Here is a 14,761-nt window from a genome sequence, read left to right as displayed (position 1 = left end):
ATCACAGCACGCTAGGCCTTCCTGTCCATCACCAACTCCCAGAGTTCACTCAAACTCATGTCCATGGAGTCGGTGATGCCATACAGCCATCTCATTCTCTGTCATCCCCTTCTCCTCCTGCCCCCAATCCCTCCCAGCATCAGAGTCTTTTCCAGTGAGTCAACTTTTCTCATGAGGTGGTCAAAGTATTGGAGTTTCAGCTTTAGCATCAGTCCTTCCAGTGAACACCCAGGACTGGTCTCCTTTAGAGTGGACTGGTTCGATCTCCTTGCAGTCCAAGGGACTCTCAAGAGTCTTCTCCAGCACCACAGTTCAAAAGCATCAATTCTTCAGCGATCAGCTTTCTTCACAGTCCAACTCTCACATACATACATGACCACTGGAAAAACCATAGCCTTGACTAGACGGACCTTTGTTGGCAAAGTAATGTCTCTGCTCTTTAATATGCTATCTAGGTTTGTCATAACTTTCCTTCCAAGGAGTAAGCGTCTTTTAATTTCATGGCTGCAATCAGCATCCACAGTGATTTTGGAGCCCCCCAAAAATAAAGTCTGACACTGTTTCCACTGTTTCCCCATCTATTTCCCATGAATTGATGGGACCAGATGCCATGATCTTAGTTTTCTGAATGTTGAGCTTCAAGCCAACTTTTTCACTCTCCTCTTTTACTTTCATCAAGAGGCTTTTTAGTTTCTCTTCACTTTCTGCCATCAGGGTAGTGTCATCTGCATATCTGAGATTATTGATATTTCTTCTGGCAATCTTGATTCCAGCCTGTGCTTCTTCCAGCCCAGTGTTCCTCATGATGTACTTTGCATATAAGTTAAATAAGCAGGGTGACAATATACAGCCTTGACGTACTCCTTTCCCTATTTGGAACCAGTCTGTTGTTCCATGTCCAGTTCTAACTGTTGCTTCCTGACCTGCATACAGGTTTCTCAAGAAGCAGGTCAGGTGGTCTGGTATTCACATCTCTTTCAGAATTTTCCACAGTTTATTGTGATCGATACAGTCAAAGGCTATGGCATAGTCAATAAAGCAGAAATAGATGTTTTTCTGGAACTCTCTTGCTTTTTCCATGATCCAGTGGATGTTGGCAATTTGATCTCTGGTTCCTCTGCCTTTTCTAAAAACCAGCTTGAACATCTGGAAGTTCATGGTTCACGTATTGCTGAAGCCTGGCTTGGAGAATGTTGAGCATGACTTTACTAGCATGTGAGATGAGTAAAATTGTGTGGTAGTTTGAGCATTCTTCTTGTTGATTAGTCTACTCCTAGCCTGTATAGCAGCAGCCTGTATATATCTATAGTTTCTCACCTTGGACTAGCAGTCTACCACCTTCCTGGAATACTGTGGGCCTTGAGCCAGTGTGTTAGTGGTATTAGTGAAGTTTTAAACTGGCTCAGGCCCAAAATGTAGGTCTTCTGCCTTCTGGAAGCAGGCGGTCCTAGATTGGGTAGATTCAGAAAGTTTAGAAAGGAGCCTTTCCCACTATTTAACAGTGTCATTCATCTTTGTCTTTAGTGGGGTAGCTTGGACACCTGTGTATAATTCAGGGCCATTTTCTTTGCGGACATATACTCTTTAGTTCTAGGAAGTGATTTCAAGATGAACTCTGTAATCTGCTCTCATATGTGGGCATTGCCTGCATCTTGTTTCTGGAACAACTGTTTTCTCAATAGCTCCAAAACTTTGCTGTGAAGACTTTGATTTCTTTAGAAGGCCTTTCATAGTCTAGTTTCTTTTCAGGCTGAATAAATCTTTCACCTTTTACTGAAGGTTTCCATGGAGAAGGCCTTTCAATGAAGAATATGTCAAAGTTAGATAAGCTTCTCATTTGAAATAATGAATTTATCAAGTGACTGTATTTAGAGAATTTTAAAGAATTTTGTCATTTGAAAATTCCCTACTAAATAATATATTTTTTAAAAAGTACCTTGAGTAGCCTGCCTTTTAATGTAAAACCCATGCTGGCATCTCACCCAAATGAGATACGACTATAAGTTAGTGTTGATGAAAGCTGGGTTTTGTCTTTCTTTAAAGGATGGGGTGCTTCCATGGAACAGAGAGGTGTATTCCTGTGAGAATCATCTCTTGTCTAATTGATGGCCCCATGGGCTAGGGTAAATTTCTGTTGGACCTTTTTTTTTTTTTTTAAGATGTCAATTGCATACAAAAGTAAAATGAAACTCCACTTACCCTTCACCTAACTTAAGCCATTACTCAGCTCATTGGCAGTACTGTTTCCTTCCTATCCCACATTTCCCTACTCCTATGCCTCAGTTATTTTGAAGCAAATCCCAGACATTATATCATTTCATTCATAAATATTTCAATATAAACATTCTTTTTTTAGATAAACATTTGTGACAGCAAATTACAAACACTTTAAGGTGGAGGAGAATTCTAATGAAGGCTTTCCCCCATAAAGTTGAAACTCACCGGAATCCAAATGTGAGAGGTTTAGATTCTGATTTTTTTAAATGTTGCTATAAAACTGCAAAATGGACCATTTAGTGGTATTATATAGGGAAATTTAAAAAATTTATACCACCTGACACATTCTTCAATTGATTTCTGGCTCTATTCACCCTGGCTTATGGTTATGTCTCAGTGTTGTCAGAACTGACATGATTACATCATGGTAGAGTTTTTTTACCTCTTGGTGATTTTTGACATTTCTACACATGACTGGAAGGACAGGCCTTTCTTGGTCTTGTGTCTTTTCAATTTCTTGACTGGTAACTCTTCAAGATTTTGAAGAAAGAAAACAGACAACAACTTTTGTTGAAGGGTGACCATAAACTAATGGTTAGTCACATCTTTCTGCCTAAGGGTTCTTGGGTATTGATTAATGGGAACTTTTCTACAGAGAATGTAGCTGAGATTAAGCTCTTTTGTAATAAGATTAAACTGCTAAATCTCTACTGAGGCCTAAACATAACTATTTTGCTTCTTGCCCTATTTTTGTTGATGATGATCTCTGCTTGTTTCCAGAAGCCCCCATTTCCTTGGGAATTTTTTTTCTTTTTCTTCAGTTATTCTAGAGCAGCCATCCCACACCTTTTTGGCACTTGTCACCAGTTTCGTGGAAGATAATTTTCCCATGGACAGGGGTCGGGGAGATAGTTTCAGAATGATTCAAGTACATTTCATTTATTGTACACTTTATTATTATTATGTCAGTTCCACTTAAGATCATCAGACATTAGATCCCGGATGTTACAGACCCATGCTCTAGGGTTTGTTCTTTAATTAATTCAATCATAATTCATTGAGCAAGAGGTAGGCTTCTCCCACTGCACTAGATGCTGATCTATTCATGGCTCAGACACAGTCGCCATTTCCCCAGAGCATCACTCCAGTCTCGATGTTTTAATTATTAGGATGGATCTTGTACATCCAACCTGGGTGATTTTAGAGAGGAGCAGAATGATTTCCATCTCTGAACATCTGCTTTGCTCCTTTCTCCCTCAACTAGGTTACCAGGGTATATCTTTGAGTTGAGCCAGATGTTTGTCTTGGGCTTGGTATTCCAACCTGGTTGCTCTCGAGGGGAATGATTGAAGAATGCGTAAGAGGTGTGCCAAGCACTTGGGTGACAGTCTTGCCCCCTTTGCAGTAGAAGGTGGACAGAGAAGGTGTCCCAAGAGGACAGGGAAATGTGAGGTTAGGGGCTCACACCAAAACAGACTTTATACCCATCACGATTTGGTTGACAGTTGGCCTTGAGCCAGGCAAGACTACATGTTGACAATTAAGTGTATCATCATGAAAACTTAGTGTTTCATATCACCTAGCCTGCCCTCTCGTCTGGTGATGCTCCCTCAGTTGCAACAGCATTTCTGGAAAGAGGTCCTTTAACGTCTGCCCAGCATCAGGGTTGATGAGGAATACATTAGCACAAGAGTCAAGAGCCTGGGCTTTGAAAGGAAAGATGACTTGGGTTTATATCTCTGCCTTGACATTTACTCTTCTTGCACTGTGACACTGACAAATGTATAAATGACATTACCTTGCCTTTGGAGTTTCTCTGATGATTAAATGAGTTAATACATATAAAACACTTAGCACAGATCTATATTTAGCAACTCTTAATAAATCTGTTTATCAGTGTTCTCTCAGAGAACTCTCCCTTAAATGTCTGCCTTTTGTTGTACCATCATAATTTTATTTGTCATGTCACCCTCTTGCTTTTTTATTATTTTGCATTTTGCTTTTGGGGGCACATAGCATTTAGTCCTTCATAATGATTCTTGAGTATTTAAGACTGTTCTTCTGTCTTATCCTGTTCTAAGTAGCCCTCATGCTATAGAATCTTCTTATCTCCAAAGTCCCCAGTTCTTCTTTGTCTTCTTCTAACAGGTTTAGAGGACCCTTAATAGCCTAACCCATCTCCGTTAAATATTCTGTGGATTCTTTTTCTGTGTATTCCATGATTAGTCACTGGGCACTTTCTGTGGATAGGTCATTGAGTCCAGCCCTGTTAACATGGTTCCAGCCTAGTGAAGCTCATGCAGTAATGAGGAAGATGGAGTAAGAACTCTGATAAGGGAAGGCCCTGGCCGGGGGTGGGGGCGTATTAAGACATTGAATCCAGATTGGAAGGAAGCATGGGGGCTTAAGGAAGCTTTCAGGAGAAATAAAGGGCTGATATGAGACCTAATTGGTGAGAGATGTGAGCCAGGTAATGAAGGGGGATAAAAGAGGAGTGTTTCATATGGGACTTAAAATCAAATACAGTATTTAAATGGCCAACAATTAAATAAATGGGGTCTTGTTAAGAACCCAAAGAACTCTGGAAGATTCTGCTGAAAAATGCGCACCTCCATGGGGAGAGGGGATCAAAAATGTCATTCCCATAAGTATGCAATAATAGCTAACCTTCTACCACAGCACCCTTGCCTCCTAACCTTATCTTTACCTTAAAACAAATAGTTTCCCCTCCAAGCAGGTTAGAGTGCCCTTTTCCCTGCATTCTCACATTCTTCGTGACATGTGGTCATTGAAAGCTGGCTACTAACCCAAGTCATTTTTCGCAAGCTGCCATTGGAGATGCTATCTACACAATGTATAGTAACACTGTTTACATTCACATTGGCCAGCTGTAACTGGATATGAAATTTTCAGCATTACCTTTCTTGCATGATGGTATCAGAAATAATTTATATGTTTATAATAAGAAAGGATTTTTTAAAAAATAAGATACACAATGAAAGGGGTTCCCAGAACTGGTCTGGAATTTTTCAAGGAGATATTGAGTGTGGAAAAGATTTAAAACTCCAGCTTGGAGCTTGCTTTTCAATACAACTAACAGCGGATACAGGAAAATCGTGCCAGCAAACTTGAACAGCTTTCTGTTGCATAGCTGAATATTTTATTATTTTAATTTTTGAAATAATACAAAAAAAAAGAACTACCAAAAGAATATAAAACCTTAGGAAGAAACGATTTGATTCCTGCCAAGGCTGACTTCAACCAAAATGGGCCATCACCCTTTAGCATCTCTGAAAACACGCTTTCTTCTTTAAGCTTCATTAACTAAAGACATAATAATGATCATAGAAGGAAGGTGTTTCTATTGAGTAGCAGCCAGTGGAGGACCAGGAGAGCCTTAGCCTCTGATGCCAAAGTCTATGAGGCAAGGGCTCTCTAAATCAGCTGGGAGAGAAGGAGAGCTGGATTGCTTTTTTTTTTTTTTCCAACTGAGTGAATTCTGCCCCTGTCTTATGAACTGTCTTAGCATCATTTCCTTGGGCCTCAGTGGCACCCAGAGCAGAAGTGATCAACTGTAGGCTCAGTTCAGTTCAGTTCAGTTCAGTTCAGTCGCTCAGTCGTGTCCGACTCTCCGCGACCCCATGAATCACAGCACGCCAGGCCTCCCTGTCCATCACCAACTCCCGGAGTTCACTCAAACGCATGTCCACAGAGTCGGTGATGCCATCCAGCCATCTCATTCTCGGTCGTCCCCTTCTCCTCCCGCCCCCAACCTTTCCCAGCATCAGAGTCTTTTCCAGTGAGTCAACTCATTGCATGAGGTGGCCAAAGTATTGGAGTTTCAGCTTTAGCATCAGTCCTTCCAATGAACACCCAGAATCGATCTCCCTTAGAATGGACTGGTTGGATCTCCTTGCGGTACAAGGGACTCTCAAGAGTCTTCTCCAGCACCACAGTTCAAAAGCATCAATTCTTCGGCGATCAGCTTTCTTCACAGTCCAACTCTCACATCCATACATGACCACGGGAAAAACCATAGCCTTGACTAGACGGACCTTTGTTGGCAAAGTAATGTCTCTGCTTTTTAATATATTATCAAGGTTGGTCACTCAAAGGTTCTTAAATCCAGCCAAGAAACCAGTTACAGGAATGCAGCAGATGTTCCTGCATCTTAGATGTGGGTTGTATAATCTCTTGCTTGCCACACCTGCAGGGGCAAAGCCTGCCTGCTGGAGATACAGAGTTTAACTCTACACGTATGTTTGTGTACAGACCACACACATACTCACGCTTCCTGATAAGACCCAGAGGTATGCAGGCTACTTCATTTAAAGATTAAGGAACTAGTACATTCATCTATAATATGTTAAAATGTACACAGGATCAGTAAGGCAGAAGAGAAGAGGTCATCTGAAGAGTCAAATGACCCATGGAAGAGTCAAATGAATACAGTAAATTATCTGTACTAGGTCTGAAATTCTGTGAGTGCTCCATATTTTAACAGTATAATAGATTGCATGACATAGATTCATTGTGTTATTGTTAAAGGTAGTAAATAATATTTTTGTAGAGTTTTGTAATTATAAAAAATGCTTTCTCTTCTGTGACATTTTCAAGTGGCTAATAGCATGGATGTTACATCTCTTTTTATATCTGAAAAATCAAGAATCACTTTTTCCAAATAAGACTTCTTTTTAAAAACAGAAATTAAATGTGCACATTGTCAGAATACTGACTAGCATCAGGAAGAAAGTGTTTACCTGAGAAAAAGACTTGATGTTTGGATTTTTTTTCTAATCTCTTTTCCTTTGCATACATTTTGCGTAGTCATGATTTTACTGCTACTATTTTCTCTGTTTTTTCTTTTACATGGAACAACGTTTCTTATTTTCCAGTTAGTATAAAAACTTTTTATTAAAAAAATTGAATATGGTAGGAATAGTGCATGTACAGTCACTGTGGGTAAAGGGAATCCTTATAGTTTAGTTTGGAACTATGTACAAGGTTTATTTTCTAAATTTGATTGTAGTGATGGGTTCACAACTGAATATACTACAACTCATTTACTTGTACACTTTAAATGGGTGAATTGTGCAATATGTGAATTATATCTCAATAAAGCTATTCAAAGCGTAGGACTCTGCACAGTATTATGAGCTCTCCCTGAGTCAGTACTAGGAGCTGAAAGCAGACAGATAAGATTGCATAATTAGGTCATGGCATTATAACTTAGACATGTACATTTTCCAGTGATTCCACAGAGGTGGGAGAGCAATTCATTTAGCCTGTGAGGTAGGGAGGACTTTGAAGAGTGATATTTGAACTAAGTTGTAAAGATTGACAGGAGTCCAGTGGATGAAGGAGTGAAAGTATTATATGGATGTGGGTAATAGGAACTCGGTAAGGACTTATTGAATAGGAGTGATAGTGATGCTAGTGATTGGGGTGTTGGCAGTGATGATGGATGAGACGATAGTAGTGATGATGAAGACGATAAGAGGATCATGGTGGTCATGGCTGTGGTGATGGTGTAATGTTGAAGATGATGATAGTGACAGCATAATAACAGTAGTGGTAATGGTGGCTGTGGAAATGATTTTACAAAGACTGAATTTGAGGAACTTCTCGGGCCACTAAGTGATGTGCTTCTAGGCATCTGCAACCATTGGTCTTGCGTGGCACATGGCAGGTAGTCAAGAACACCTATCATTGGCTAGTGCCTTGCTTTTTGATCAAATATCATCTTTCATCCAGACTTGTGGGAACTGTTTATCAGCCTATAAAAGAGAGCTAAACATTTAAGCAGTTAGTCAATTGCTGCACTTGGACCTGAAATATAATGGTTCGTAGTTTTGCAGTCAGGAATTACTCATGACAATGATTGGCCTGCTGTGGAGGCTACCATGGATCTAAGTGCTGGATATCACCATGACCCCTCCCATGAAAATTTTGAGTTAAAAATACTAGGATGAACTACTTGAAATTGCCATATTTTAGGTCGAAAATAATTAAATATCAGCCATTTCATCTGGATTATCTATAATCTACCTTGTGCTGATTTATATCCCACCCCCTTCACTAAATGTGTGGAATAGCCAGGAGGAGTCAAAAGCTGATACATGTTATTCTGCTATTATGATAGCATTTGTGCCATTGATTCTGTGTGTGTGTGTGTGTTTGCATGCACATTTGTGTGTATGTATATGTGTATGTATGTATGCATGTATGTATGTGTGTATGGAAGAAGTATATAGATCAATACTTTTCAGTGCATTAGCCATGGACCTTCTGTGACTACTGAGCATTTGAAACATGCTTGTCCAAACTGAAGTGTGATATGAATGTAAATGCACTCCTGATTTCAAAAATTTATTATGAAATAAAGAGTATACATTATTTCAGTATTAATTTTATATTTATACATGAAATAATATTTTGTATAAATTTGGCTAAATAAAAAGATTAATAATAATTTCAATTGCTTCTTTTTACCTATTTTTAAAATGGCTACTTGAAAATTTGGCTTGTATTTCTATTTGACAGTGTTGCTACAGACAAAAAGATTTTTAAAGTCCTTTTCAGTGTAATTTTTTGGCAGATTCAAGAGGAAGACAATTCAAAGTGGCTTTTAGAAATTGCCCTTGGATATCCTGAGCCCAAATCTGCTTCAGTTTCAGCAAAAGAGGAAGGAAAACCAATCTGGCCTCTGAAATCTACATTTCGAAAATGGCCTTATAGACATGTATTCCCTCTGTAATATACAAAATAAATTCTAGCAGCTCATAGTTTTTCCATGTACTTATAGTATTTTCTTTGCTTTTATTTTTTGTTCTCTGTGTTCTTCCTGTCATCACTTTATCAAAATATTGAGGCCCTGGCATCGAGCAAGTAGAGATATTCAAGATACATAAATGCCTCACTTATTCAGTACTGAGTTTATCTGAATCACTTGGGGATTGGCTAAATGTATAAGCATTCGGGTTTCTCTGAAATTGAGTCCATGCCATGCAGTGCGGGATTAGTGGGGAGAAAAGTGTGTCAGTCTCCTGGTGCTGACAATTTGAACTGTCAGGGTCAGGGCCCTGTGGTCTCCTTTTGCTCCCCTAATCCTAACTAAGAAGGTATTTAAGTAGAATCCTGGGGTGCTAAATTAAGGAGGCTCTAATGGGAAAATGGGAAGTGGAGGGTTTAAAGGACACCCATTAACGTGCTCACTTCAAGATGTACTCTCATCAGTGCTTCTTAGGAAGGCACATGCTCACCAGTAATGTCTTTTCTTTTTGGAACACAACCAAGGGCACGTATGGAGATTTTTAAACATAATATTTTGGAACCCGAGGGAAGCCAAAATATTGCAGACAGTGATAAAACCACAATTTAGTAATTGTGTTGTGTGATCCTGCAGCATGTGGTAGGGCCGCTAGAACGGGAAGTGTGATGAGTTTGGGCAGCAAACATTCTACATCTCAAGTTGCCATCTAATCCTCCCTTAAATAGGTCCAGGCAGATACACAGGGTGTCCAGAAACCCTTTTTTCTCTGTAGCCACATCTTCTAGGCCAAAGAGAAATCAGGGTATGTATCAGCTAGGGATATACTTACCTGCCCTAACAGAAACACTCAAATTGAATAATATTTTTTTAAATAACAGTAAGTCTGCAGGTAACCAGAAAGTGTACAATATTTTACTATTGCTGTTCTATTTCATCCTCTGTCATGGCTAGCTTTTCTCTTCATGTTACAAAATCATTGCTGCAGATTCAGTCATCACATCTGTATTTCATCAGAAGGAAGAATATGTGCTAAACAGTGTCACCTATGGGAAAGTATATCCCCTTCCAAGGGGATATCCCTGTATTACTGGCCTGAAGCGAGTTATATAACTTCTCCCAGATGCCAGGGACCCTGAGCTGGTGAAGATGTAGCTAGAATGTAGAGCCTATAGACCTTGCCACTCTAACAGAGGAAGATGTAGTTTACATAAGTAGCTCCTAGTTTTGTTCTTGGCACATAGGAAATAATCAATAAAAGAATCTTAAACTAATCTCACCTTTATGATTAAAAGACGAGATCAAGCAACACTATGGCTATATACTCTAGAGAAGTGGTTACTTTGATTAGTGTCTAACACTGACTAAGCACACCCTTTAGGCCTGTTTGGCCTATAAAACACAGGGCTTAGTGCTTTCCATTTCTTACTCCCTGTAAAAACTTGATGAAGGGACGCTCTTCCCAGGGTCCAGAGAAGGAAACTGAGGCTCAACAAAGCTAAGTAGACTTGCCTCAGGTACCTACCGATATGGAAGAGGGCTGGGATGCTCACCCTTGCCTTCAGCCTGGGCATTTGTAACCTTTAAGTTCTTATATAAAGTAGAAGACTTTTGGTAGGTTTGCCTGTTGTTAAATCGCTAAGTCATATCCAGCTCTTTTGTGACCCCCGTGGACTTAGCCCAGCAGGCTCCTCTGTCCATGGGATTTCCCAGGCAAGAATACTGGAGTGGCTTTACGATTTCCTTACCTAAGTAACCTGCTAATCGCACTTGAAGCCTAGAACCAAAGACTGAAATAAATAGCAAAAAAGACTGTGAAAAAAGAAAAAGGATGAACAAATTAGGCTAACTTTGGTGCAACTGAAATAGGTCCCCATATTATGAGCTGTTAAAGGCCTTAATGATGCCAAATTCTGGACTCTCTGTCTTAGAATATTTTCCACCAGTTCTCCGTTGTGGGGGGAGGGGGGATTTGCCATGTCCATATGGTAACGGTTTGTCTGGGGTTTTCTCAGGGCATTCTCAGGAACAGTTAGGCCATTTTGTGCTGGGTGCTGTTCTGGAGGAGTGAGGAGGAGCTGTGTGCATGTCTTGAGGTGAAACCAGCCCCGCCAGAGTGGCCCCTGGCTGCCATGAGATCCAGTAGCATGGAAGGAGAGGTAGACTGGAATCGCCTCCAAGGAATGGAGGTTCCCCGAGAATGATGGATCTGCCTTTGATGTCTGGCAGCTTCCAAATAGCACAGAAATGATACAGATACATGCCAAAAGGGGAAAAACAACTTTTGATCTAGTTAGAACTAATTAAACTTTCAATGTGCATGAAAGAAACTTGAGTGCTGGCCAGTTGTTTGCTGCGGATGGATTTTGTCAAAGAGCATAGTTGAAAATAATGTAACTAAAGCAAACCCCTGCCTGCTGTCCTATTTGTGGGGAGTTAATTTTTTGGTCTTTGCTTCTAAAATGTTGAGGATTTCCCCCCTTGCAGGCTGAAATTACCTGCAGTCTCTTTTTTTCCTTTTGTACAGTGATATTAAGAGTGATGTTTTTCTTTAATGTTTTCTCAGAAGGCTCCCCCTTCAAGCCTTCCTTGTTGTCATATCTTGTTTAGTCTAATGTATGTTTTTTGTTAGTGTGTGGACTAAAAAAGGTAATCTAATTAACAGTAGAAGGCAAGAAGCCCTGCAGGATTTTGGCAACAGAGGAAAACGTGGGCTCTGGTATTTGATCAACAGCTTCCACTTAAGGCTCAGAACTCTTGCCTCGTTAGCAGGGGACTTTTTCCGCTCTTCATAAGCGGGCTTCAGCAGAATATAAAGTGTGTGTTTGACAGGACAACAGTCACGTCTAAGAGTGGATTTTGAAAATTTTAGGTTACCTTTATTCAGAGCGACTGGCTTAGTAAATGTTTAGAGGTCCCTAATTATGCTTTGGGGGCGATTAAAACATTGTGGATTTATGCTGTTTCACTAAGGAAAAAACCCTACCCCACATACCAAGAAAGGGAAAAAAAAAAAAATCTAAAAGGGAGGAAAGAAAAGAAAAAGGGGAGGTGGGTTGGGTGATGGGGGGAGCTCACAGGGCCCCAGCTTGGAGAGGCGGCCTCTTGGTAGAGCATATGAATCCACTTACATGTAAATTGCTTGTCGCTATGAATTAAGGGAAGGCTATGAAAGAACTGCTTTGCCGTGTTTACTATAGGATTTTTGACAGACTCTTTCCTCTTTCAAGTAAATTTGGCTTAAGTCCATAGTCAGTCCAGTTTTAAGTAAACTCCTCTTTTGTTACATTAACAAGGTTATAACATCACTGGGGCAGATTTCCAGCTGCAGGAACCGAGGCCTAAGTATGGGGCTGAGGGTATAATTAAAACCTTCGGGTGGGAGAGTTAAACTCTCAAGTAAAATTGGATAAAAGGCTAATTGTCCATAGCAACATAATACATGCTTTAAATATCTGTGAAATGAATATGAATAGTAGGAGGCTTGGAAACAATCCTTTTCTACTCTGAATCGAGATCTGATTTTTTAGCTCAGGATAAAGGGCATTCATTTCTGTACACATACACCTCAAATTTTGAAAGTTCAGTGCTGTCCCTTGTGGCTCCTGTGACTTGTCTTCTATCCGTTCTAAAGGTCTACCTACCTTCTTTTGAGGACCTTCTCTTACAAAATGGGGAGTGGTTATAGCTGATGAGTGGGACCTATGTGCGCGGGACCTACATATTTTGGTTCCTTATGTCCAAACAGAGGTGTTGTGTAGTTGGTCCACATTTGCCATGGCTTCCTTTAAAGGAGCGGTGGTAATGGGGTGTGAGTGGGTTGGCAGGGAGTCTAGGAGAAAGGTGCACATACCTTTTGTGACCTTCTCAGAGATGACATCCAGCCAAGCAAGATGATACATTACCACAATGCTAAAAAAACAAAACGGCTTGTAATGGCAGCTTGTCCTGAGTGAATGCGTCGGGAAGGTCCATTTGTTATTCATTAGGAGCAGCCCGGCTGGTCTGGCATGGTAGGGAGCCTGGAGACTTAAGGTCATTCTACACCCCTGCCCCTGTGGCACGGACAACAGCGAAGACAGCTTTAGCAGCCCCTACATTTCTAGACCTTGCTGCTGCTGTTTGAAGCTCTGCAGGAACGAAGGTGTTCTAAAACAGTGTAGAGTTACTTTCAGAGGGTGGGAGATGGGGGTAGGGTGGAAGGGAAGAAGAGGGGGAAAATAAAAAATTAAAAAGAAATGATTTTGTTGGCAAAATGACTTCATGGAGCTGAGCACAGTGAGCTGAGAAGTCCTTCAGCTTCCCCCCAGCAGCCCAGGAAGTGTACCCCCAAAGAGCTGCAGGTCTCTCCATCTGATGTAGGGACAGTCGGAAGAGAAGGTGTGTGAGGAGCCTTTGGGTTTTGGAGAGTGGTCAGTGTTTGAGGGCTTGCTGGGAGAGCTGTACGACCATGCCCAGCTAATAGAGTTGCTGGGTGCAGCATGGTAAAGCACCGAGGGTATCCTGGGCTGCCAGGAGGGCAGGCCAGTTCTTTGTGAACCAGAGATGCAGGACTGTGGTTGCAGGGCAGCTGGAGCTGGGCTGTGGGAGTGGAAGGGCGATGGAAGGCTGGTAGTTACGGGCATCAGCAAGTGGACTACTTGAGAGTGTTGGTCTTGCCTGCCAAGAACAGAGGGTCTCGTCCCTGGGCTCTGAAGTCCAGAGTGGTACTGAGGCTTCCCTGTGTGCTTAAGGGAGAAGACCCAGGAATTGCGTTTCCGTTATTTTCAGCCTAGTTGTGTTACAGAGTATTTTGTCTTGCTGCATAATATGGATACTTGTGTTTTAAATCAAGAAGTTCCTTCTCACTTTGTGAATTGAGAGTGCTTTAAGATAGGATACACTCTACTGCTAGAGCTGGGGTACTTTCCATCAGAGCTGAGATAGCTGTGTTCAGTTCCATCATGATTATTGATGTGCTTTTATGATACGCATTGGAGCCTTCTTGCAATACTTTTTTGCTCAAAGAGTTATTTAGATCACACATTTGCCTCGTGGCTGCTTACTGTCAGTAGTGTTTTAAGTATGTTTAAGTATGTCGAAAAAGAGCTTATATTTTAGAGTGTATAAATCCATTTCTGTTGCCAGCATTATAAATTTAAATTCCTTCTTACATGTACTAAATTCATGTAATGCATAAACCGGGTTATAGCTCAGAGTAAGAATGACATTATGAGAACATAAAGTTGAACATGCTGTTTAATAGGAGCCAACTCTTATTAGTTCAGGCTAGTAAAATTTTAGCCATCTTTACATTTCTTTGTCTTTAAGTAGTGTATGTTTCATTTTTGAAATAGAGATTTAGTTATCATGTGTATATGCATACATACATATAAGTTAAAGAGGAAAAAAGGACTCCTCTTTCTGTCAGTTATTAATATTTGATGTCAAAATATGGAAAAATAGTTCTGTTAAATTTTTTGAAGTTATGTACTATTTGGGAAGCAGAAATTGAGATTTTTTTTCTACGTGGATTTGATTGAATGAGTAGAGTACATGGTTGTGGGGAGGTTCCTGGCCATTTCAGAGACAAGCGTCTACATTCTCTATAAGTCAATAAATATTTATAAATCAAATGTTTTGTGATGAGGGAGGAGCTTTTCCTACCAAAAGGTTAATCTTACCAGACAACTTTCTCTCCAACCCTCCCCCATCACTTTATCTTCAACACAGAGAATGTGTATCCCTTATGACACAAATATTACCATTATTATCAGTAACCCTTTATTGGATAGA

The 14,761-nt window shown here is 40.4% G+C and overlaps 1 non-coding gene across 1 annotated transcript; it reads left to right on the top strand.

The window, feature by feature from the left end:
- Positions 1-1,729: 1,729 nt before the first annotated feature.
- On the top strand, positions 1,730-1,846 carry LOC148774003 (U5 spliceosomal RNA). The gene has a single exon (XR_016036269.1). It is a non-coding gene; the product is annotated as a U5 spliceosomal RNA (small nuclear RNA).
- Positions 1,847-14,761: the final 12,915 nt, after the last annotated feature.

The sequence above is a fragment of the Moschus berezovskii genome, chromosome 24 (assembly GCF_049115385.1).
Source record: "Moschus berezovskii isolate FMDL1 chromosome 24, NW_MosBer_1.0, whole genome shotgun sequence".
Lineage (NCBI taxonomy): Eukaryota > Metazoa > Chordata > Mammalia > Artiodactyla > Moschidae > Moschus > Moschus berezovskii.
The sequence above is the reverse complement of the archived record's forward strand: the minus strand, read 5'-3'. Positions and strand labels throughout refer to the sequence as shown.